Source organism: Siniperca chuatsi, linkage group LG12 (assembly GCF_020085105.1).
Source record: "Siniperca chuatsi isolate FFG_IHB_CAS linkage group LG12, ASM2008510v1, whole genome shotgun sequence".
NCBI classification, from domain to species: domain Eukaryota; kingdom Metazoa; phylum Chordata; class Actinopteri; order Centrarchiformes; family Sinipercidae; genus Siniperca; species Siniperca chuatsi.
In genome coordinates, this window is record NC_058053.1 from 6,883,774 (window position 1) to 6,911,412 (window position 27,639).

Genomic DNA, 27,639 nt, shown 5'->3' on the forward strand with positions numbered 1-27,639 from the left:
GACTGACTCCATCACATACATTGTGACCCCATGGTGTCACTGTGGGCAAACTGTGTGTATCTGTGCGTGAGTGTACATGTATAACTGTTAACTGCTAATGGCATGAACAAGACCCATGTATTTTGCTTTCAGTCCAGGCCATAAACTTTTCAAAAATATCTGGACACCACTAGTCTGGTATGTGCTGTGATTGAGCCCCTCTGTGTTCACTGCAGAGTCTGCAGGCTCTGCGGTTTTAATTTATTTGAGTCGTGACTGTATGCTACACTATAGGCAACAGTTAGCTGGTAGTGAGGCACGAACACACACACACACACACACCCATATAACTCCACTCCAGATAAGTAAGTGACTGAGATGTGCACTCCATCCTTGTGTAATACAAACAAGTTAATTTAGAGATAAACACTGCAGATGATTTGATGTAAAAGACATGTAAATGTGAAAGTGGTCATTTATAACAAGTTGTTCTTTATTACTGCATCATTTCTCAAATAAGTTTGTTTTTGGTGCTTTTGCCAGTCCAGTCACATCAATGTGATGATGACACTGTTAAATGAAGAAAAACAACAATCTTCAACATTATCAGTTTAACTTAGAACAAGACTAAGACACTATTGCCATGTTGGCAGGTCTGTGAGGGTGTACTTAGGCACAGCGGTGCTTTGAGCTAAATGTTAATGGCAGTATAGCAACATGTTCACAATGACAATGCTAACATGCTGATGTTTAGTAGGTGTTTACCATGGTCACCATCTTAGTTTAGCATGTTAGCATGCTAACATTTTGCTAATTACCGCTAAACACAAAGTACAGCTGAGGCTGACAGTAATGTCATTAGTTTTGCAGGCATTGGTCATAAACCAAAGTATTGGACAAATGAAAACGTTGACCTGATGATGGTGCTTGAGGAAAAGTTAAGGGACCACCAAAGTTATCTCAAATCATCCTGAAGAGGACACGAATGTCTATACCTAATTTCATAGCAATCAATCCAACAGTTGTTGAGACATTTCCCTCAAAAAATAATGGTGCTAAAGGACAAGTCAAGGGATCACCAAAGTTCTGAGGATTCATCCTCTAGGGTTCCTGAATTTCTGTATTAAATTTAATGGCAATCCATCAACAGATATTTCAGTCTTGACCAAAGTGGCGTACCAACCGACTGACATTCCCATCTCTGAAGCTGCTAGCACGGCTAAAAACAATGCCACTCTATGACAGGTAAAAGCCCAAGCAGTGAACTTGTACTTTCACTTTGAAATTTAAATATTGAAATTTGTTCAGACTCAAAGTGAACACGTTTCTGTTTAGCATGGTGTACACTTAGTAAATACAACAGATGGGTTCAGTTAGTCAACATCCTCTGTGGCCTGGAGGGTTTAGCACTCGCTCTTCCTGCACCAGTAACACATGTAAACACAGACAAATGCGGTCCTGACCTAAATTAAATATAAAACAGACCTATTAGGTTGAAATCTGGGCTTAATCTTTGAGTGTGTCTGAGAAAACATGAACTTCATAATGAACAAAACCAAGAATACAAAGATAATGTGCTTAAAGCAAGGTAACAGGGAAAAGTTTGAATCCATCCATCCACCCGCCCGTTAGTCTGTACATCAAAAACTTTAATATTTCGAATGACTCGATGATTTACTTTAACCTTATTTAAAGTCCGGCCATTCATTCTGTACAATACAAACACATCGAATGTTGAAGGGCTGAAATCCCTTTAGAATGGCTTTTATTTAGTCACATTTCATTCACTGTCATCACTTTTTCCAGATGACACAACCCTCGAGAGTGTACATTACTCATGTCACTATGAAAACCCATCAAACTGTATTTTTAAAGTTGTGTGACAGCAGTGAACGGAGTAGCTCAAGCTGGATATTTGCTGAGTAAACTTTGTGCTGAACAGGTGAGCTAAGTCAGTTATCCAGAGAGCGGAGACAGGGTCACTTCTCAATTCGACAGTCAGAAAAGGACAGGGCAAGAGGAGAGCTATACCGTAAGCAGTGAAGCTACAGAGTTCTGTGCAGCAGACTGAGAAATAATGCTTGCATAATGCATTCAAGCTGTAACACTACTTAGAGGACACTTTTCTTTCTCTGTGCAGAACATCAAGTGTCTATATTTGCACAATTGTATATAATTCCAACTTCAAACAAATATTTTTAAGAGTCTGTGCATAAGAATACTGATTTATGGGCTCATACAGTATGAAGGTCTGGGTACATCTACTGTTGTGAGCATGACCTCAGCACCCTCCAGGAGTTGTATTCTTACTTGTTTTCCACCCACGTCCACGTAAATGAGGCAAGATATACCTTTTGCCTTTGATATACTAAATCACAAATGCACAGAAGTTATTTTTATTGTCAATGGCTTTTCTAAATGCTCAACTTTGGGTGGCTGCCAAATGCCGAGAGCATCAGTTGGGATTGAACTGTTTACTAAAGCTATAAGTCAGCACAAATGTCAGAGTAGAGGACACAGTTTGGTGTTTTGTTTTTTTCCCCAACAGGGACAACCTGACAATGCTGATTCTAAAAACTTATTTTTTGTGACTGAACAAACAAGGAATGAATCTTCACTTTCCATATGCAAGCTACTCCACAAGGCAGATATAAACACAGATATGGAAAAATTTAAGAATGACGTAAAGCTAATGAAAACCACATGATTTAAAAAATCTACAACCACAGTAACAATAATGATATCATTTCAATCCTATCCCTACCTGGACCATCCCAACCAACACTAGTAGGGCACATTCTCTAACAACAGACAGTAGGTATACTTCAGTGAAGTAGCTGACAAATTGTGGCTCAGTCTGGCTGCTGGATTTTGCTATTGACCAAACATACTATACTTCCATTACTGGTTAAGGTAAATATGATAACAAGACTAAGAGTCTACAGCCATGCTAGCGGCTCTGTGAGGCTGTACTTAGGCACTGCGGTGCCTTGAGTTAAAGGCTAACATCTGCATGCTAACATGCTCACAATTAGGGGTGGGAAAAAAAATCGATATTGCAATATATTGTTGTGCTCTCTGTCGCAATAAATAATCGATACACTAACGCCCAATATCGATATTTTATTACAACACAAAATGATTAATTTACCCGTTGTCATTGTCACTGTCACTACCCAATATCTACCATTCTGTTTTGGGGGCGCTGTTCGAGTAAATAGGGGTAAAGTGGCACAAACAGCGGCCGGTGAAGAACACAAGTTAACTAAACAACAGAGAATTGCAGAAAAAGAGAAGCGAGAAGAATGGCGGAAAACAATAAAAACTAATCAAAGACCCACCCGCTAGTTTCCACTCTAAAGTGTGGAGACACTTGGGTTTTACTGAGACAGTCGACGGAAAGGCACTGGATAAAAACTATGCAATCTGCAAGAACTGCTTTGCAAAGATAAAATATAACTGCAACACTACGAATCTGCAAATGCACCTCGTTCGCTATCACGGTGAACTACTCTCAGGTGATAATGAGGGTAAACCAAGTCAGCCGACAATCACTACTGCGTTCAAAGCAAAGCTCCCCTTTGGGTCGCCGAGGGCACAGAGTATCACTAAGTCCATCGCGAATTTATTTGCAAGGACCTTCGCCCTTACAGCGTGGTCGAGAATGATGGATTTTGCAGAATGTTGACAACACTGGAACCGAGATACGAGATACCGAGTCGTCGGCACTTTACAGACAAAGTCATCCCTGCATTCAATGCAGATACCAGAGCCAAAGTGGAGGGTGCGCTCAGTACGTTTCAGTATTATGGTTTACACATGTTAATGTTCATGTTGTTTTGTAATGTTCATGCACTTTTATCTGTCTAGATGTACAGTGTTTACATTTAAGACCAGGAGGCAGTGAGTTATGCAAATGCATATTTCTTTGCACAATGTTGGAAATGTTGGCATTAATAAATGCATAAAATTTCCTTATTTCCTTATTCCTTCTTTTTCTTTTCAGTCACATATATCGTGATATATCGTTGATGAAATTTTTTCCAATATATTCAATATCGTAGATATCGCGAATCGTGATATTATCATATCGTGGACCACATATTGCCACAGAATTGAATCGTGAGGTACCTGTATCGTCCCACCCCTACTCACAATGACAACTTGCTAATGTTTAGCAAGTATAATGTTTACCAAGTTCACCATCTTAGTTTAATGTGTTAGTATGCCAATATTTGTTAATTAGGACTAAACACAAAGTAAAGCTGAGGCTGATGGGAATGTCATTAGTTTTAGTGTTGGACCTGATGATACCGCTAGATGAAAAGTTAAGGTATCACCAAAGTTGTTACAATTCATCCTGAGGAGGACCTGAATGTGTGTACCAAATTTCATGGCAATCCATCCAACAGTAGTTGAGATTTATTTCAGTATGGATCAACCAACTGACCGACAGACCAAGGTCATCATCCCTAGAGCCAAGCTAGCATAGTAGTAGTATCTTAGATTTTAAAAAAGTTTCCACATGTTGTTGAAAGCTGATTGTGGCAAATCAAGTGACTGATTATTCTGATTCTGAAAAAAATTGTTAAGATACTCAAGGCAATGAGGTGGGTTTTTTTTTTTTTTTTTGCCATCTACATGCAAAACAGGGAGCTGTATGAGAGTGTAGAGCATGGTGCCAACTGAACATATGGAAACCAGTAAGGGAAAAGGGAGCAGGGAGCTGTGTTGTGGCCTGGCTGTGGTGACGCATGTCTGGGAGACTGGACTGTTTTAAAACAGCTTCCATTTACGACCAGCCCCACCCTCGACTTCCTTGCCAACTGCGTTGGCCACCAGTTAGTGACACAGACTCTCTTGACTAGGGTCCTGCACCCAGTCAACAACAGACCCTTTGTCATCATTAACGGCTTTAATTAAGCAATATTACACGAGAGGGTGTACTTTAACGTCATTATTGGCACGAGAGTGCATTTTCACTGCGGTCACAAAACTGTTTGCTCTCCGGCTTGCAGCAATAGCTATACAAATGTTTTTCCAAAATGTGTCAGGACACAAAATAGAAAAATACAGCGTTTTGCAGGTGACAGGGTAAGATTATAACCTGTGTATGTGGGCCACCCATGGGGTATGCCAAAGGCGAGACCATGGCTAGTAATGAATAATGCAGAAACACATTTACAAAAATAAACATGAATGTGCACTATGGGTAAAGGGGGTGGAGAAGAAATAAAAACAGGAAGTACGAGGAACAACTACAAATGGGCGGAGCTGATCAGAATGATGTAGATTTAATGAGAGATTTAAGCCTGGAGATATTTTATGTGTGTACGCTCGTGTCCACTCTCAGACCCTGCAGAATTCTCACAGAGATAATTCCCTTAAAGCAAGTGTAATGCAGCGAGTTTTCCTGAGCCATCAGCTTTTTTCTCCCTCTCCTCCCTTCTTTCTTCCTTTCTCATTCATTTGATGTGCTTCCTCCTAATCTTCCCTGGGCTGTCGACCTCACAGAGACAGAGGACACACTCAACCATTCAGCCATAGCTACTCATTCACATAGCAGAGAAAGCTTTCCTTGTTCAGTGTGCTTAAGTGTTTGCCTCTGTGTGCGTGTGTGTGCATTTTTAACAGTATAATTTGCAGCATATCAGAGTCACCAGCTGCTGAGGGAAGATTTTCTATATCTAATCCATTGTGGTACCGAATTACAATTCTGTAACTGAGTGCGGTACTCTACTCAGCTATATTTTGCTACCCATGAATGGGAACTCAGTGATTCAGCAATGAGTGTTGATGATTCAATAGCTTAAAGGGGAATGTCACCCATTTTTCGAAGCAAAACGTGTTTCCTCCAACCCCTCTAGGAGCTGCCAGGCCCGGCTGAAGCAGGTCACATGACTTCTTACCTTGGATGCCCATGTGGCATGTTCCATTTTCAATGCAGAACAAGATCAAAGGGAGCTACGACAATGCAAATATGAAGGCAAACTGTGAGACATAATTACTTTTTTCTTATGAAAAAGAAATAGTAGAAGTTACAGTTAACTTAAAAACTATTTAGCTCCCTGGGACATAAGGTTTCAAAGTTCTACTAATATTATTACTAATAATATTACTGATACTATTTAGCAAGTATTTCACTGCCATACTGTACGTGCATAGATAAACAAATCTGTGAAACGGAGGCCCCTCTGCCTGAGTCCTGAGAATTTAGTCATTCCCTAGCAGCCACATTTTTGTTTGTTGTCATCGTTATGGTTGATGTACCATATGTGCACTCATTTTCATCCCTTGCCATAAAGTGTAGCTAAAAGCAGAGTAAAATTGGTGGCTGTTTGTGAAACTAAATAAGCTTTTGTAAAACAGTCAATGGAAATGATTTAAGTCATCTGGATGGAGACACTCAAGCTCAATGTTTGTTTATGACACTGAAACGGTGCATTGAAAATAGGAACCAAGGTACATAAGCGGCTTGTGATCTGACACAACTAGGCCTGGTAATTCTGGCTCTGAAAATGATACAAACTTAAGCCTCTAATTACAATGCTCTTCAAAGTTCAGTGAAAGTAATAAGTAAATAAATGTAAGTAAAGCAGGCAAATAACCAGTGGTTAGAGTCTCAAGGTCAATCAGCAATGCTTTGGTGCCAACACTTTACGCTAACTGCTACAGAGGAACATTTAGAAGAAGGAAAAATACGCAGTAAAAGTGCATTATTGTATGAAGGGAGTTGCTGGAAAAGAGCATGCACATGGTATAAGAATGTTTAAAACACTTCTCCTATTATGGCCACAGGCTTTTGTGAATCCCAACATACAATGATAAAATGCATCATTCCTCCAAAGTCCAGTCAACCATGTCAGAGATATCACTTGTGACACATGGAAACACAATGGAGAAAACCCTTGGGCCAATCGGTGTAATTGTAAAAATGCCAGGACAGAGTGGTAGAAAATAGCTATCAGTCCCCACAGGTTTAATTAAAATATGATCAATAAAATAACACGTCAAAACTAATGAAAAGAAAGGCACACAATTTTGTTCAATTTAAAAAAAAAATCATGACTCACTGCTGTGTCATGCTGCGACGTGACCACAATATAACCTAAGATGAAAGTTGGAACACAAAAGAGGCAAGGAGAAGAGAGGCTGCAAGTGACAGAGCCCTCAGAGGAAAAACACACCATGGCAGCGCCAAACGCTCCATGTCATTTATGTCCAGCAACCATAATCAAGGCATGTTCCCCATCTGTGGGGCTGTGACACAGGGACAGCCATTACATTGGAATTACTATCCAACTATGTGTAGTGCCTTGAGTGTAAACACAAACATGATAATTAAATCAATTAATATCAATTAGTGAAATGCACTGTACACCCTCAGCCAGGAGCCATTCACATATAGAACTTAAATATGTGCTTCAAAGTAACATTTCTGCTCTCAGCTCCATGAAAGAACAAGTTTAACATGGCCGTTAACAGTATCAATAAACTGTAGCTGTTTGGATTAGGCTGCAGGGAATCATGAGCCCAAGTCTATAGGCTATGTCCGGGTAAATGAGACTCTCAGAGGACAATTCAAATTAAGCTACACTTGGCTGTCTATTGTTTCTTGCTGAGCCATTACAAGTGGCATAATTAAGAGGGTAATAAAAACAGAATATCAAATGGAGCTCTTGGATGTACGCCTCGCCTGCAACACAAATGCATGTACAGTAATGTATGAATTTGTATTAAAAGTTATCGTAAGACAGTAACTAAGTATTTAAATATTACTGCACCTTCCAATAGCAGAGCATTGGATCGCTTCATTTTCCTGTTTTTCCAAAAAGAAAAGAAACAAAAAACATTAGAAATGGCCCTCTCGTTCTGGACCATTTACGTAGTGCGAACCATTTAGTCTATGTTAGCCGTTACAGTACTTATGTCGAGACATGTATTTGGGAAATTCCACAACTTTCATCTGTTTAGGGCCAAAATAACCAAACCAACCGACATGCGGGAACAACGTTTTCATTTGAATTTACAATTGCTTTTTGACTGCTCTCTCCACATTTTTTAAACCAGTCATCATCCCAGACTTTTGCTTTGCAATATCCCTGCCCTTATGTACTCTGTACTGTAAACTGAAAGTGGTTGGGTTTCCATAAGGACACACAACTGACTGGTGTAAGAAAATTAACTGTATTCCTTCATTTTACTCATCACATTCAGCACATCCCGGCTACTGTACCTTGACTACTTCTTCTGTCTGTATGATGCGTCCAGAGTGCACTATGGGCATCACTTTTCTGATGATTCAAATTACACATCACTCCACACTCCAGCAGGTGTGTGTTGCACTTTATGTAATGAAAACCATTTAATTAAAAGTTTAAAAAAAATACACATTTATCTTTTTAAGTGTCAGTAAAAACTATGAAGCCACACAGAAGTTTTGTGCTAGCAAAATAACAGAAAAGCGGCAACGCTAAAAACAGCATTACTCCAATGTACTGTGGGTGGTTCCTTTGCAATAGGAGGGAATAAAAATGTATACAAATGGCCACCACACCTGATTTATAATGGCAGATTGACCACTGCAGCAAAGGAAACTGTGTTTTTTAGATATTTTGCAGCTTACAGCAGCTCTGTTTAATTGAATAATGATTGAAACATCCAAATAGATTCATTGTTTTTTCCCCAACTAATATTTAGAGTTTAGTGCCAGAAAACACACCTCCTATTGGGGACACATTTAATACGGTCCTCTATTAGGTCTTAATTAGTAGCATTGCATACAAATTAACTGAACTGCAGCTGTGCTTATTTACATCATCAGTCCTACTACTATAAATACCCCACTGAACTGACAACACGTGGCGGCATAAAATATTGCAACCGCTGTGATTTGCAATTGTGAAATCAACCCTGCGGTGTCTTTTTTTTTCTTGCCTGACAAGCTCTTTATTTCACAGCAGAGCGTGAGTCTTTCCTCTACTGTATATCATCTTACATTAGACAAGAGCTTGTCTTGCAGGTTTGAAAAAGTCTTAGGGCGTTTTCAAACCTGCGTCGCTTAGCCCTGTTGAATTGTACTCTGGTTTGATTACACCGTTGGTACGATTTGTTTGGGCAGATTTGAACCCAGCAATCGTACTCAGGTGGGGACCTGAACAACTGCACTGAGACCCGTTGGCGTAGAGGTTTTCAAACTGTGGGGCGCAGGAGAGTTGAAGCGGAGGGAGAAATGTGAGGCAAAGATACTGATTCTGTTCTAGAAACAGTTTGTGTTCTAGTTATTTCAGTTTGGCCCATTGATTTGGCTCGCTTATCGTCATAGTGAGCAGTTGATGCTGGATCAGTTGCTGTGACACACAGCTCATAGAGGCAAATAAGGTACTTTAAAACTATTAGTGCCCAATTTCCGCACTCTGCGTCAAAAATCATACTCCTTCTTCTTGGAGTCATAACTCACCAATTAATGGTGCAAATTTGCTAAAATGTAAACAAATATAGACTAAAAAAACCACGCTGCCCCTGATGGAGCCCACAGTTAACTAACTGACTCCATGGCCACATAATACTTCCTGTTTATATCTCAAAAGCCCCCAAAACTTAGAGCATGATTATCCCCCAAACAGAGGTAAGACAAATAATAAATATAGGTGGTCGGAGGCGGTGGTCTCTGTTCGGATTCTGGCTCCCGTAGTCAGGTGTGCTTTGCATACGGAGATACAGAGAAAAATGACAGTTTCTAGAATCAATCAAGGTCTGACCTGGACTAGTAACGAAGTACGCTTCTTGGTATTTGGGCAAATAGGACATTCTTCGGGACCTTCTTCCTGTGTTTACTTTCTCACTCCCGCCCCCAGACACATCTAACCAATGAGCTGAGCGATCGTTCTCACATGGCTTTTAATGATGCATTTTGTTTGCTTGAACTTCTTTTCTGTGTGAAAAGAAACCAAACCAAGGGGAAAACGCAGCAAGTTCACAAATGCATCCACAGATTCAGACCAGAGCAAACAAACTATAGGTCTGATAACGCCCTTAATGGAACAGAGTTTCTGGTTGTATATAAGAGAAAAAAGGCATAATGTGCTTTTTCTGTCACCCTTACAGCAGTGGTAACAATGCCAAACTTCAATGAAACTGGGTTTTCTCTAAATGTTGCCTCAACACACACACACACACACACAGACGAGGCCCAGTTCATTGGTTGACTAACCACAATACCATTTATCTCTGCCATAGAGTGATCAAACATTGGCCTCATAAATCATAAAAGCTGTCTGCATTGTCTGTGCTCCTGTAAGCTGCCCACAGACTACAGACGAGTTCAGGGAAAATTAATATTAGAAGAGTCATTGAGCTGTGGGCACGAGTCAGACCTCAGCCAGCGTCACCGAGATAAATATTTCATTCTCTGTGGTCTTTTCACCAATACAGCAGAACTTAACTCCATTCAGACATGTGTCAGAGGTCTGGAAAAACAATGTGAACGACATGCCAAAAGTCTAAAGTAGTTTGCAAATACAAAACTCTGTGTATTGACTTTGTGGAGGAAAAAAAAATCCATGTTTATTAAGAGCTACTTCCAACATGTCACAAAATGTCATGGCGAGAGCATTTCATTATCTAATTAATATAAGAATGTCAATGTGCCTCACACATTCGTGCGCACAGACGAGAGGCTGCGAGTGACACACTTTCTCTGCCAGGCTCTAAGTTTGTCTGGGCCCGTCTTCCCATTGTTTCCACGAAAAGTTAGTAAGCTAAAAAATTTGCAGCAGTAGTTCATCCTTGTCATGGTCGTACAGAAGCAGGGCAGCCAACATGACCTTTTCCTTTGCAACATTCTCCAGCTTGTCCTGGGGGATACCTCTGACCTGAGTGATGTAATCCCTCCTATGCACTGTTATAATAGGTGTACATTTTTTTCTGTATTCTGATGTATACTTTGCACAAGTAGTTGGTTTGCACACTTTACTGCTCATATACATGATTATTTGGGCATTTCCTTGTGTGTGCATCCAAACAAGAACGATCCTGATTCACAAAGGTTTGCACAAGGGTATAAACAAATCAGTGGACTGCACGTGAATGAATTATACGATGGTAGAATTTCAATTCACCAATGTGGATGACAATGCATTTTAGAGGAAATTCTGTCTTAATTTTTGGCTTTAAATCCTAAAATCCATCTCACAAAAAACATCTTTTACAAATCTGTGGCTGTGGTATTGAAAAGCAAGGTCTGTCCTCCAGAACCGCATGCAGTCATGATGGTGAACTGTTGAAACAGACAAATGGAAAACATGGGAAGACCAAGGTGAGTGATGCCTGCCGGAGGCGCAGGTTAAGTTAGAACGCTATGCCCTTGACATCTATAATAGGAGTCATCCTCCATGTAAAAAGGTCACTCTAACTCCACAGTTGGTTCAAGTTGAGCAATGAAGACTCAAGGCTCAAATGGATGACAAATGGCTCCAGTTCAACTGTCGCTAAAACTTCAGTTGAACTGACTTCTAGATACAAGTATTTGATTTACAGCATGCCATTCTCAAACAGACAGCAATGCCCTCAAGGCTGATGAGCGTACTTCCAAGTGATTGTACAATGAGTCAACACCAAATTTGATGAATGCCAAGGAATTCTCTTCATAAAGTGTAATTTAGTGGGTGGGGGAAACGTGCGTTTGGGCTTGCCAGGCCGCAGTAGTGTTTCCCCTTAAAAAAAAAATAAAAAGAAAGAAATTTGATATTAAATTCAATTTTAAATATCACGCATGCATAGAGAAGAAAAGCACAGTTTAGGATTAACATTTAGTAGGTGATAAAGTGATAGACTATTAACAATGCTGTAGCTAAATAACTCACTGTTCCCCGACATGTACTTTGCCAAAACACAGGAGGTGTTTTTTGTAACAGACAAGAAATTCCCCAGCATGATGCACATAAAACCAGTTACAGGAAGGCAGACCACAGCCTCGCATGAGCTGTATCTGACATTACAAAAGCCCTTTTGATGGGCTTGCAGATTTCTGTTGTCTTAATGGCATTTCTTTTTATTTTTGGTTGTTCCCTTTATTGTTTCGGCTTCCATATAGGGCTGTATGTCGATGTAAATGTCTTCATATCCATCAGGTTATTTTAAAATTTACATTAAAAAATAAAAATTTAAATGTAATTAATACTTTTGAATAGGCACTATTAGTACCAACAAGTAATTAATAGGGAGGGAAAACATAAAGAAAATTAAGCATGTGTCCTCCATTAATCGTTCAAGCAGCCCCAAAAGACTGCCCTGCTTCCAACTGAACTACTGTGTTTTGAACTCACCAACTTTGTCAACGCTGTCCTCTTTAAAGCCCCACAATCCTGCAAGCAGGGGGAAACAGCTTTAGTTTGTCATTTAAACTCTAGTCAAAGAATCCTTATTTACTCTGCTATGAACCCATCTCTCCTATACAACACAACAGCAGTCTGCAGGAGGTAAATATGAAACAGTACGCTCAAACAGAAACCCCAGCAGTGCCTGCGACAGTTAACATCACTGTATCTAAAGACAAAAACTAAAGTTGGGAATAAATTAGCCCTGAGATCTAAATTAATATTCCACCAGCGCATACCATAACACACCGTCGGGAAAGCATTAGTTTTCTTTTGGGACAACTTGTTTTTATATCATTGCAGACCAAATTAATAAAGTGAAATGAAATGGCTATCCAGTCTGATTATCAGGCTATGGCTGATACTCCTCATCTAAACCTTTAAAAAGCAACCATCTTACCAGACTCCAAACTGCTATTTTCACTGAAAATATTTTTCCACTTTATACTCCCTTTAACATATTGCATCACATTAAAGCGTTACCTGTATTATTTAATATTCTTTTCACATAGTCTAGTGACGATCAACACAAATTCTGAATTGTTTAAAATGTCTGATTTTTAAAAAAACAACTTCCTCAGCCATTCTATTGTAGCTACCATAATTTCTAACACTTGAAATATAAGCAGCTGGCAGTGTAGGAGACACTTTCTATAAGGAACTTGACTCTACATGAGCAGTGGATGAGCTGGATATCAGCTACAGATTAATTCCAAAATTCTGGAGGGATTACCCATTCTCAGCCCAGCCAACTCAAGACATTCAAGCATGCAGGGAACTGAAGACACTGACCAGGACTCCTCTGCAGATCAAGTTTCTAATTCTGAGAGCTCGCACACAGCAAGGTAGCAGACCAGTGTGAGCATCAGGAATGCAAGCCCATCAAAATGAATTGAAAAACAGGTCACACACTTCTCAAAGCCACATTTTTCTCTTTCCTTAAACATTTTCGACTACACTGTCTACCTTGAAGAGTCTTGAATTATCAATTCATGTGACTATATGAAATTGTTGTTTGTTATTGATTGATCTGACACAGTGAAATAACAGCTGTCACATGCTGACTTTTACAACTGATTTTCATAAACTACATTCCAGATAATGGAGTTCCTGATTCAGAACTATGATTGATGGTTATGGTTAACTCCAGTACAACATATTGATTTGTTATGCATAAAAAGTTTAACAGGGACTCTCCTGTATTTAACCTGCCACGTCTATATAAAAGAGTTGCCACGATGTGTCTTTTCACTCACAGATAATCTTTGGCAGAGTACAGTAGGAGAGAGCACATTAACCACCAGCCAAAACTTTCAGTGCAGCTGTTATGGAATTAACATTAATTAGCTACAGCTGATATAGTCTACCGCCGGTGACATTGGTCATTTTAACTGCCGAAAGCAACGGTCAGCGCCGGCTATAAATGAGAAGCCTGCTAACGTTACCTGCGTGTTTTCAACATTGGTCTTTGCTAATAAAAAATAACAAGGAGAAATGAAAGGTTTTATGAGAACGTTTTTTGCCAACCAGGCACCGGATCCAAAATGGAACGGGCTATCGGAACCCAACCCTATCAGTAACAGACAGTCATCAAAGTCGATGTCTCGTGAGTGCAGTTAATCCAAACCAGTGTTTGGAAGCATGTCAAGTGCTTCTTTGCCTCATGTATAAGTATAAATACCAAAGCCAGCTCTGATTTGCTTGTAGCCAGAGCCATAATTTGCAGTTCTTAAAGCCCTGAGAGATGTTGCTGCAGCAACACTTGATACTCAGTGACACAAAGTAAGTCCCCTGAAAATATCATTCCCCTTTTTTTTCTTCAGGGCAAGTGGCCTTCAATCACTGAAGGGCTGGTGCCCACTTGAATTAAATCAGTGGGTTTCAATGGGCTTAGTCCAATATTCAGAAAACATATTTGACAGGATCTTATAAGTTAGTACACATATAAAACATGCTTGATATTGCAAAACCTTGCTGATCTGGTAAATGTGGCCTATGAAATGTCACCTGTTTGTTACGTGTGTGTCTCCCTGCTTCCTGACTGCTGCTGAGTTTTACCTGCTGCTATTTTTAATTAATTCACCTAAAATTAAATAAGGACCAAATAAAGTTTCAGTTTCTGTTTAGTTTTACTTTCTTACTTGGTTTTGAAAGTTAAATTTACATCATTAGTTTCAACTTGGAGGCCAATGGTGAAACACATGATCTTGTTTTAAAGGGGCAATATGTAACATATGGCAAGAATTTTAGTTGAAAATATTCAAAAATTGAACTAACCTTATCAGCAGAATGTGAAGAATGAACAGTTCTGACGTTATGTCAAAGAAGTTTATGTATTGTGTTGCAGAGATATCTATTGAAATTTGCATGCTAACCAGCTAGCCCCGGCTCGTCCTGTGTTGCAATACCACTTGTACCTCGGGAGGCGATAGTGAGTCACTGTAGCGTCTGCCCTCAGACCAAAATGAGAGGACGAAGAAGTAGAGCTGCTCTGAGGGCTCGTTGTCAATCACAGCCAAAGATGCTATAACCCGGTTAGTGTCAAAGAAACACAGAGATGGCTGAAGCTCTTAGGAAGCGACTTTTATCGGCATCCCAACCACCTGCTCCCGGCAAGAAACCATCTTCCACAGCAAAGAAAAGAAGCAATACAAAAGACAAAACAGGAGTAAACATTGGCGTGGCTTTCCACCACTGGAGACAGCTCTTGGCTGAACTGAACTCTGAACTCTGCTGAACTCGCACCGTTTCTTTTAGACTGGTAAGTAACATCTAACGTTGGCTATTTAGCTAAACGTATCTTTAGTGCAACTAATGACAACACAATGGTCTTGCTAAAACTGAGCTAAGCAAGATCCCACAAGTGAAGATTATAAGATAGCAGTGTTATTTTGACCTGCTGTCAGAGCTTCAGCAGTTTGGTCGAAGTTTGTGATTCTTGCCCTGCTGTTAGTTAGTAGTTGGCTTTTATATATATATATATATATAACTGATGACTTTAAATTGAGATTGTATGGACCCAGTAGTAGACCGACTGAAAAAATGTCGATCACCATATTGTAACCACTTGTCATTACTGTTATGAGATGAGGCATGATAGGAAGTTTGGAAACTTCGCTGTACATTTTTAAGGGCATTGGTTTATTACGTGTGACTAACTGTACTATCTTTGAACAAGTATGTGTACCTGCAAAGCATCTACATTTTTTATGTGTTATCCTGTGATGTTAACATCTTTTCCTGTTTTCCCACTGTTCTAGCGTCAAGGCGTACATTATGTTCAGCAAATGGCTTCAGAAGAAAAATGGTTATAGTTGTCTGTTTTTGCACATTATCGTCCCTCTACAACTGGTAACTGGATCAAAAGCCTTTATAGCCTTGAGAGGGGATTTTCCTCTGCTGCCATCTCCTAATAGATAGTTACAGTATAACGAAACAGTGTTACATGTACTGTATATAATAACTGTATTTCCCCACGTACAATTTTCTGGACCGCCCATCCAAACAGATTGCTCCAACCTAAAAACATTTGCTTTAGTTCTGCATTTACTGAGCCAAGACAAGAAGAGAGGGTATGATCAAAACTCCACAACAAAGTGGTAAAAGGTTATAGCTCGTCTTTATTCTACAGATGGTAGTCTAGTTTTCAGTCAGCAAGGCCAAAAGCCTCCCCAAATGTAACAATGGCACTATCATAACCAATTCTTGTTTACTACATGAATGCTCCCATTAAGTAAGCTGCCTTTGGTAGTTTCGACTGTATCAATTTGTCTGGAGTCCTCCAGAATACAATACACCTGACCTTAGAAAAAGCAGCTTCTTGTTTTGCAGCTCTTCACACACCCACTTTAAATAGAATTGCACTCAAGCCATCTGTAAACTGCAGAGCCCAATTATCAAGGTATTATAGCTGAAAAGCTGGTGAACTGCAGACCAAACTGCATTTCATCTTCCACCGTCCTTAACGGACGACATATGAAGCTTCAATAAAGGCTGGTAGGCATGTGACCTCTGCTATTCCATCACAGTGTTAGAAAGTTTAACACGAAAACTGCCATGGGGTCAAAGTCTTCGTCTCCCCACAAGCATGTTCGGCCATTTTCACATAACAGCTTCAGTTGTTTCACACAAGAGTCATTTTATTTCTTCACAATTAGCCCACACACAGAGAAAAAAGCAACACACATTTAAACCAAAATAATAATAAAAGAAGAGGCGAAAAGGCAAGTGTTTGTGAATGATAAGCTGCATATGGATCCAGATTTTAGTCCCTGGATTAAAACACGGTTTTGAGCTCACCTGGTACCCTTTCTGTTTATTCAACACATTTACTAATGTTGCCAGGCTTGTTATCTTATTAACATTGAAATTTTTCGGTATATAAGGTTATGAAGCCTGCCTTTGTATGTGTTTTCTGCTATTTCTTTTTGTTTGTTTTTTCCATCTTCCCATTTCCCTGTGTGGACATAAACATCTGTGTTATAATTATTTTTTTATTCAAGAATCAAGAAATTAGAGAATCTATTGAGGTTCTAATATGTCTGAGTTACAGCTTCAAGCTTCAATTGTAATGATTTAGCTGACAAAGAAAAAAAGGGGGGAGACATTTTTACATTGTAGAGATCAAGATTATGTTATATATTGTCTACAAGAAATTCATTTTACTCAACTTTATAAAATCAAGTAGAAAAAAGAATGGGGGGTGAGATATACTTTTCACATCGATATTCAAATTGTAAAGGCGTAAAGATAATGTATGAAAGGGGGGTAGATATTGTGGTTAAAGATACAATACCACACAGGTTGATTAATTATAAAAGATATATTAATGTATAGTCTAGAATTTTTATTAATATATCTGTACGCATCTGATTCTGATGATCCACTCTTCTCTAAAGACATTTTTAATATGTTGCAAGATAAAAGGCTACATGATAAGAATTTGATAATGACAGGAGACTACAATACTGTACTGGATGTAGATTTGGATCAAAAAGGCATACACACTAAGAGTTACATTTCTAGAGCATATACTGCGATTTCTCATGAGCTCACTGAATTGACACATAGAGAATGCAGAATCCTAAGCAAACACGATATGGAGACGAGGAAATCAGGCAAGTAGATTAGATTATTGCTTAACGTAATTTTCATTGACTCCGAAAATTAATAAAGTTAGGATTAAAGAGAGATCTTGTATTTTTAAGTATCAGCACCATCAAGGTTCATAGGGGCCCAGGATTTAAACCAGTTATTAAAAGATTTCAAGATATCACAAATTCATTCAAGATTTTTTTGCACTAAATAACCAAATATGTTTTACATCCAAATAAAATACTTTGCTAAAAAGGTGTGCAAATATTTAATAGCCTACAAAGAGACGCTACCCACTGCATACTGACACCTCTCCAAAACCAGACACCACATGCTCAGATCTTATTGCAATGCTTGGACTCCCTACATTCATGCACATTTCATGTCATCCTAATTCCATATTACTATGACACTGTGCTGGAGTGTTTCAAAGCAAACAATAAGTGTCGCTAACACAGGAACTAAAATGCACACTGATTAAAGTATGGGGACACATTTTCATAGTACCTGTACCGTTCCATTGACCAAATACATTTTGAGGACTCGCTATGCCACACCTTTGTCCTGCAGGAAAAACATTTATAGTATATGCAGGTCAAAATGACCCAGTGGCGATTTTTGAATATATGTAATCCAGCCAGTTCCAGTGTTAAATGTGGGAGCACAGCCTGCAAGAAAGAACACTTCATACTTTGAGCAACCACATCCATCCATCAGCTTTTTGTAACCTATCCCTGTGGCACACTGGCTTTACCCTTCACCTCATACCCTGTGGGGAAGATTACATAATGCACACAGTTTTAATTCTTTTTTTTTTGAAGACACAGACACTCTTTGGCATTAGGCATATGCATCAACAGACCTGACAATATGACAGGGAAGACTCCAGATTCACAAGGTCATACAAGAGTACGAGGAGACAGATCGGGGAGCATCACAAATAGAGCAGCACAAGGGCAACAGGAATAGAGACTGACTGCAAAAGACGAGGAAACTAGTTGGCGAGGGGGAATGAATCAACAAAACTGTGCTGTCAGCATCCCCGGGGCCAGCAGGGAGCATTAAGTGAGTTGACGTGGGCCGCTGAGTCTCCCCCTTTTCTCCTTCCTCCTCTCCTTCCTTTGTCTTTCTCTCTCATCCATATGGCAGATTCCACCTCTTCCCCTCCCCCTGCCCTGCTACGCACTCTATTGAAATGGCCTCTCTCCCACACACAAACCCACACTTGCTTGCACAAGCATCCAACATCCCCTGAGCCATGTCTTATTTACGGTTCGATTACGGCCGACCGCCCTCCAGGACGAACGCCCTCCTCCGCCTTCTCTCTGCCTTGTGCCCAGATGTTGTTCAAATAATTAGGGGAAAACCTGTTTTGTCCACTGGGGTCATAACAACATCTGTGGCAACTGCAGCAAGAAAGCTGCAGCAGCATCATCACATCACTGGTGTCGGAGGAGGAGAGAAGGATGGAGTTCTGACATGCATACCTGTGGCAGATTGATCTAAAACACACAGGAGCATTTTTAGAGGTTGATACATTACAAAAATGCACCTCAACCAGCACAAATGCTACTGTAAATACAAAAAGCAAATCCCTGCGCAAGTTAAGAGCAGAGGGTTCTGCAGCAAGTGCACGCACACCTCCACAGAACAAGGTAATAAAGTGTGCGCCAATGATTGAACAGAACCCCTGGGAGGCACAACGCAGCACTATCCCTGCTACAGAGGTGAGTAATAGGACTGCTACATCTTCCTTCAAAAAACCACTAGCGCTGCCTGCCTGCTTGCTGACGCATTCCACTGGAGTCTGCAATACTCTGCTGCACTGTAGCCTGCAGCAAACTGTGAGGATGCAAAGCTCCTCTGCAGGATACAGACACCTCCTTCATATGGGCTGGTGAATGTAGCAGCCAGCCTTAATGTGACATGCTTTTGATGAATATTAACAGGTCTTTTTTACTGCTGACTCTGGGTGTACCACTGGGTCAGGGATTATAACAGATACAGAGAGTATTCACAAGTTACAACATATACCATGACTAATACATAAAGTAAATAAAAGTTGCAAATTAGCAGAGTGAGGGGTATGATTTGAAATTGATTCAGTTCAATTCAATTATTTTTATTTAGCGCTAATTCATAACAGAAGTTATCTCATTGCGCTTTTCCTATAGAGCAGGTCTAGACCCAACAAATCCCACCATGAGCAAGCACTTGGCGACTATACCATCGATTGATTTAATAAATCTTTAGAAGGCCGTCTTTCATCACTTTGTCTATACCCACCTAAGACTAAATAACATGAGACCTGTGGGAATGTCAAATCAATCGTTTATAGAATGAAGGGAAATACAAAAAAATTACCCAAGAAAAACAGCACATATTTGCATTTGAGAAACTGGAACCAGTGACTGTCTGGCATTTCTGCCATTAAAAAATTACTTAAATTCCTCGATTATCAAAATTGTTGCACATTTATTTTATATTTATCGATAAATAGAGCAAACAAGAATTGAAGACAACAGGGTCAGTCCTATGTTTTTGTGTGTATTAAAATACTCTTAAAGGTTTTGCCTATAAACAGACAGAAAATAGTGAAAAATTCCAATTATATATTCTTCTTGTTTGGCATCTTTGAAAAATGACTTAAATTTTTTATCGATTATCAAAATAGTGGCAAATTAATTTTCTGTCAATTGACTAATCGATGAATCGACTAATTGTCGAATTAGAAATTCCTACTTCACACAGAAGTCTATAACAGCACAGCTTTCTCTAATGTGATACTGTTGTCTTCATGGGCTCTCTTTGTGGTTTGTTTTGCAACTATGGAAAATCCAATGACTTAAAAAATGGGTTAAATTCAAGGATAAATGACCCTTTTTCCATGAGAGGTGAACAGACAGGGTCACATAGCTGTGGATGGGAAGTGTACAGTGGCTGGCCATCAAGTCCAAACAAAAAGCTTTGTGTTCTACTGGGGAAGGGAACAAGTTCCAACAAAAGCTACTCACGGCACAGCACGAAAACAAAACAGCCCAAAAAGCAAGTGGCAGACATTCCTTCACTTGAGACTAAGCACTCCTGAAGTGTGGATGTCCCGTTAAGAGCGGCAGATGTATAATCATGTCATGTTTGAAGCCTGCGCAGTTTTACTCCCTAACTCTTAATTCTTCTCCACCGCCCTGCTCTTTTTTAAAAAACCATTTAAGCAACAGAAGTATTTGTAACAGAATTGCTCGGCTATGGCTTTGACCCCTGCTCACTTAAGTAATTGTTGTTTATTTTACTACTGTTAGTCTCTCCAGACAAGTGGATCAGCAAACTGCCAAAAACGTAATTTAAAATGGGAGTGTACGGAGAAGCAGCCATCTGTCCTGCTAATCCCAAACAAACTAGAGTGTTACTGAAAGTGTTGTTCCCAGACATTCAAATGCCCCTTGCTGTTACACTGCCATTTAAAGGCAGGACAACACTTCTTGTGCATGCGTGTGTGGGTCATTGTTTCGATCCAGTCCGCCTGACAGCACTCCCTCTCCACTGTGTCTATTTAGGTCATCAGGTTGGGTTACGACACAGCTCAATAGTCTCACCTAATTGAAAGACAATCCTCCTGGTAAATGCATTTTGTCTGTAGTGGTTACTGTCTTCAGCACAGGGAGCATTACAGGATATTATTTATGGTTTGCCATACAAATAAGCCGGGGTGTATTCATCCTGAATCGTTCGGTACAGGTTGCTTCAGTTCGGTATGCGACTTCCTCGGATTGGTACGCCCTGTGACCCAAACTATTACTGTCAAAATAGTCTATTTATGTCTACCACTCGCACGCATGGACAGAAATTCTAGAGTGCGAGTTTTACCTAAAAACATTTTGGCAGTGCACCGGTTGCTGTCTATCAGCTGTAGCATGCTAGTCGGCTTAGCCCGGTTAGCCTTAGCGAAGCTCATGCAGTGTCACAGCCTCCGAATGACAAACACAGATGAGAGACCAGAGCAGGAGGATCCTCCCGTGACATAGATCCACATTATGGGGGCATTACGGTTTCCCAGTTAGTTACGATGGGCAACGATTAGTGTCAAACTGTATGCCGACATTGTTCAACTGAAGTCGGGTTTGTCTGTGGAAACACTTCAAACAAGTCATTTACGATGGCATCAGCTGAATGTGTTGATTAGTGGAACGAGACAAAAACAGACTGGAAGGCGAGTCCTTGTCCCCTCAGTGTTCAGGCAGCCTTTCAATGCAGATTCGGACTGTGCCATATCAATAACTAATGCTATAGGAGTATTTATCGCTGCAGATATGCGACCATACTCAGTTGTAAAGAATACAGAATTTAGGCATTTGGTCAAAGTGCTTGAGCCCCGCTACAATGTGCCTTCACATGTGCATTTTAGTCAGTCCGTTGTGCAGCTCTGTATAAACCAGCAGAGTCATACGATGGAGCATTACTGACATTTGTGTTATTTATTTGTGTTATTTATTTTTTCTTATTGACAATGACAGTATTTGAGTGCATTAACGGTTACAGTAAGAATCATGGCCAATGAGCCACTGTTGAATGTTTACATTTTTCAAAAATAATTTACAAAAATAAAGCAGTACCTACCGAACTGTGAATTTTGTGTAGCGTTACACCCCTACAAATAAGGCTCGACTCTGAGATACTCTGAATCTTATTGAGTTCATAAAGGTTTTCTCTTTTGCTGTTTTTGTTTCACAAAACAGCAATAAGATGGGTGACTACACTTCAAAATTGATGTTACAATATGTAAAACACAAGTGGTGAAATACTGTACATTTTTATGTAAAGCTGGTATTCCAGTTATGGCAGAGTCTTAAATAATAGCCAGGGGAGGGCAGCACAAACAAATAGCCTAAATGGTGGTCGCCAACAACAATGGCTCGCATGATGAATTCAGCATAATGTTCCACAGCACTAATTTTATCAGTACAACATTTAGGCCATACTCATTTTGCTGCTCTGAGTTTCTGTTTTTAACAGAAACAACTGTGTCATTAACCTACTCTTTCAATTTTTTTTACTTGTCCATTTTCTTGATCGACGTTAAGCTGCCGTCAGTGAAACTCAACACTTCCTGTTGATTTTTCACATTAAAAGCCTACCAATATAACTGGAATGCTGGAATATTTGTAATGTGAAAAATTTGCTGGAAGTGTTGAGTTGCATTCAGGTTAGCTCAACATCGATCAGGAAGAATGGAAAAGTAAAAGTGATGTCAATAATTGGAAACTGCATTTCTGTCAGAGAAGAGAAACTGAGAGCAGCAGAGACATGACTCTTGTTCTGATGGAATTAGTGCTGTGGAAATATAGATAATACTGAATTTGTCAAGACGACAGGTAAACATGGAGGAAGTATTGAGTTTGCATTAACTGTGAAGCAGGTGAAATTAGGAATAAAAGCCTCTCTCTAATATAGATTCCAAATAAAGGTCTGGTTCTCTCCGCCACTGAGGTAAATAAAGAAATTTAGGAATTAACGGTATGTAATTTTGTTTTTCTGTTTTGTTTTGCACAGGCATGTCTTTCTGAAATCCATACTTTTTTAAGAGCCTCCTTCAGCTACATCAAAGCTGAAATTGTTAAGTATCCAAATACTTGTTGGATTCGGGCCGTCAGATTGAATGCCAATATTTCTCACTACCCTTCCACTACATGACATCAATAAATAGACCACTGACTCTATGCTGCTAGCCTGTGGCATAAGAGTTCAATTTAATATTCACTAATACTCTCTATGAAACGCAGATTTTCACTTATGAAAAACAAAAGCACACAAAGGACACACTTGCAGACTTAATTACAAACGGCAATTCAAGGTGTTGCTGGAAATGTAAGCCTCTTAAAGAAAAAAGCCGCTAATGAAAAGTTCAGCACCATGCAGTGCAGATTTGAAAAGTGTAAGATTTGGGAGAGGTGCTAAAAACTCACACCTGCCGCTGGTACAGCAGAACATTCTAATTTAAGCCCATCTTTCATCACCACTTGGTCTAAGTGAGAGAGTGTGTTGCCTGGAGAGAAAAATTCTCAACCCTGGGAATAACAGCATGTGCATCTGTGAGTGTGTGTGCGTTTGTCCATGGAGAGATGTCTCTTAGGCATACAAGCAGTTGAAAAACTGACAGAAGGAAAAACCCAAAGTGACACTACAGAAGCTTCCTAACAGAGAAATAAAACACAAGAGCCCGACCGATGTGGGATTTTTGAGGCCAATACCGATTTTAGAGGGGAAACGTTCACTGATTACCGAGTGTGATCCAATTTTGCACCGATATGCCTATGCAAAGGTACTTAGAAAAATTAAATAGCTAAATAAACATCAGTACTGTTCCGTATCAGTCAGTTGCTGAAGTAGCAGAAAATGCCATGGAAATACTCAAGTAAGTCAGTAGTCCACTTCTAAATTGTACTGAAGTACAGTACTTAATGCACTTAGTTACATTCCACCACTGTTCTCTACTAAACCACATATTCTCTAGCTTACTCTGTCAAGCTATGAGATTCATGCTGCAGCCTTGTTCCGATTCTGACATTATTTCAATGAACTGAACTCCAATCAGAAATGCTTTTTTCTTGCTAAATCAAAACATGTCATCTGTAGCAATATTTCACTGTTGATGTAACGGTCACAAACATTAACTCATGGTTTGCTGCTGCCGAGCCAAGAGAAAAACAGCGCCTCTGCTGTAAACGTTCAGGGGAAACGTTCAGCGTATCCGGTGGAGAAACAGCCTCCTGTGACTCCAATATGGGGATGTTATTTATTTACTTTCCAGCATTGCATCTCACCAACTCTGTAACAATGTAGTGTGAAGTCAACACTCAACAGACTCAAACCACCACTGCACCGTCGTCTGCTGAGCTGCAGAATGAAGAAGAGATGCTTTGACGCTTACCTTTCAATCTGCTGCTGAATGACAAAGTAGCTGGCTAGCTACATCGCTAATACAGCAAACGTTATGATAAGCATGAGTGATGTGATGGTTGTCAGGGACAGGGTTATATTAGTTATATTGAAAGGGGACAAATGATGGGTTCATCGTTTATTAACTTTCCAGCAATGTATTTCACAAACTAGTTAGCAGCTTACCGTGAACACACCGCTTTGACGCCACTATGTCTGCTCAGCTGTGCACACGGCACTCTACTACATGTGCTGCGCGGTGCTGGGAGTATTGTAGCGATAGCGAAAGCCCACATTTCCCAGCATGCACTGCCTAGTGCTGAAAGCAGTTTGTTAAGTTAGCTGCCTCATGCTCCAAAATGCAGATGTTACTTTTTGTTAGTGTTTGTAATGTGTCTGTTCAGAACATGGTGGTTTATGTTGGTAGTTTGTACTCTGTGTGCTGGTTTATAGTTTCAGCTGTTAGTGAGGTGGCTGTTGCATTTCATGACACCGGCTGTATTTTAGTGGTAATGCGAGTTCTCGAGAGCTGCTTCTTCTCTGTCATGTGACACTGGTGCTACTGTAGTGACAGCACACTCTGCTGGATTAACTTTGTGGTGACACACATACATCAACAGGCCTTTCTTTCTGCCTAATATGTAAACAGTTTTGTATCTGCTCATCACGGTTAACATATACGCCGATACCGATATATCTGCAATAGGTCAATATAGGCTGCTAATATCGGTCAGGCTCTATAAAACACTGATGAGTCATGTGATTCACAAATAATACCAGTGTTTCACTGGAAGCTTGGCTGAACAAGCACCAACACAGGAAAAAAAGGGGACTATTAGTGTGAAGACTCTCATTTGACTGCAAGTGATGAACTTTGATATGATCCTACTACTGACACACTTGTCAGATGAGCACTCGAAGGCTGAGAGCCAGAGCTAAACTGACAACATAATGAGCGTTAACCCAAAACTACTCAACAGCAAAGCCACACTGGGAGTCCTACAGTGTTCTGTAATTATAACTTTATGAAGATTCTTCTTTTATCATGAGTGGATGTGAATTCAGTAGAGTCACACCAATTTGGATACCTGCAAAGATGTGGCTAGTATATTAGGATAAGCATTTCAATTATTAAGGTATATCGTATATTTGTGGCTGTGGTACCGAGTGTCAAACAAATGACAAAAAGCCAGAACAGTGATCTGACAGCACAGCAGACCCGGGCCAAAACTGACACAACCTGGAACAACAAAGCCACGTTTCTTACACAGACACATGCACACACTCTGCAGACTGTCCACAGGAGATGTGCAAAGGAAGTTAAGGCAAATTACAAAACAGTGGGGATGGGAATCTTTGGGAATTTTACAATTAGATTTTTATTCTTGGGGTCATGTTTCAATTAAAATATAAAATCTTGACTGTAATTGATATATAGATAAAATCAAATAAATCTATGTGCAAAAGGATCTGTTTTGTCATTTGATACTAAAGATTCTAAATGGGACAATATGTAACAAGATGTAATGAATAACTGTAATGAATGTCATTTCAATAATGTCGTTATTAGTGTGAGTAGATATATTAATATGTTGGAGTAGCAAGTCAAACTTTGAAAATAACATGGGTAATATTAAAAATGGCAACAGAGTGGAGGCTTTTGCAGGTTGCCTAAAGCTTTCTGTGAGGAATCTTAAAAAACTAATCAGTCGGTAATCAGTAAAGGATCAGCTGATTGCAAAGACATTAAAAATAGTCATCAGTATCAGTTCTTATCAGACTGATTGTCTGAGAGCTTCCATACCCACTGCTGTGGTCTATTAATTAGAGGGAAACCCCTCACTGTAAAGAAATAGCAAAGGAAATATGTGCATAACCAAATTTCCAAATATATAGTTTTTAAAGGAAAGCAGACCTAATCTAACATGACTATGTAGTTCTGTCAAAAATCATGTAATCAGTCCTGCATGAAATTAATGAAATGCAAGCCTCAGTTTTAATTTTTTTTATTTAAAATGGATACATAATGTGCTATGGTGGAATAAAATCTTGTTGTGATGATTTGCTTTTGCAGAGCAAATGACCTGCAACTTTAGGCACGCAGAGAGAAAACAGAGAACATTCCACTGTGGTGTACATGGATTTTCCACTACTGAAAAAACAATACTGTCGTTATCTGTCGCAAATGCAGGCTGCATGCTGAAAAAATACCAGCAATTAAAACACGTGTGTTAAGTATACTCAGAATGAATGAACATACATTAGATTAATATCATGTCTTCTGTATGGCATGGTGTCATTTTTTGAGTGTTCCAGGTAAGACAGATCCCACTATTGCCTGCTATTGACTGGTAGTGTGTGTAAAGACCGCCTAGGTGACCAAACAGTTCAATTATATGGAACACTTTACTAAGAAATTTCCAAAAACCGAGTGCGTGTTTTGATGACGCCTGAAAACACCTGGAGCTGCACCGCTCCTGCATCACTACAGCGGTTTCTGTACATGCACTGACACAAATTGCCCAGGGGTAGAACAAATCTTGACCTGTTTTATAGAAACAAAGGGATCAAATTAAAACGTTCCCACTGAGTGAGCAGAGTACACAAATATGCCCCCATGGGCCAGTAGCACCTGCTCCGCTCTGCTCCCGGCAACCACCCCATTATTCTGAACCGTGTTTAGATCCACTGTAGCATCTCTATCAGTTCTAAAAACACCTGGCCAGAGAGAGACACTAACTTCCTTATCCACAGATCAGCGTGGCTTATTAACATCAATAATGGGCTCTATAACAAAACAGGTTTTGCTCAATTCTTAAACTTCATAGACATAATAACAAAGGAAGCTAGGTGCCGGCTGTTCTTTCACTAAAGGTATTTAGCCAGAAGGTATTGTGGTTAATTGAGGAAGTCTATCTCAGACTGCCAAGGCTTGACCTCTTCACCCTGAGTCACTCCAGCACAGACAAAAACAATCTGCGGGCTAAATCTGAGCTTCATTAACCCCTTCAAACAGGATCGCTGCAGCGAGATCCCCAGGACAGCACACTAAAAGGCCCTCTATTTTTCTTAATCTTGCGCCTCCTTTTCCTTCTATATTTAGCCATATCACCAAGGGCTCTGTGCAGAGCTCCATAGAATATGAAGGACGACAAGGAAACGGAGAAGGTTGATGAATATGAAAAGGACAAGCAAGTGGATGAGAGGGGTACGTCATTCATTTATCCAGCTACAGACTCTCTTCAGACATTCTAAA

General features: G+C 39.8%; 1 protein-coding gene across 10 annotated transcripts in view; it reads right to left on the reverse strand.

Annotated features, from left to right (window-relative positions):
• Positions 1-27,639, reverse strand: part of adarb1b (adenosine deaminase RNA specific B1b) — a 118,570-nt gene that overhangs the window by 78,677 nt on the left and 12,254 nt on the right. For 2 of the 10 annotated variants that reach the window (XM_044216077.1, XM_044216083.1), the window contains exon 2: positions 12,306-12,344. The exons of 7 other annotated variants lie outside the window; for them this stretch is intronic. The gene's annotated coding sequence lies outside the window, so the exon portion shown is untranslated. Of the gene's footprint in view, positions 1-12,305; positions 12,345-27,639 lie in introns of those variants that run through there. One more of the 10 variants, XM_044216086.1, reaches the window with a different exon arrangement.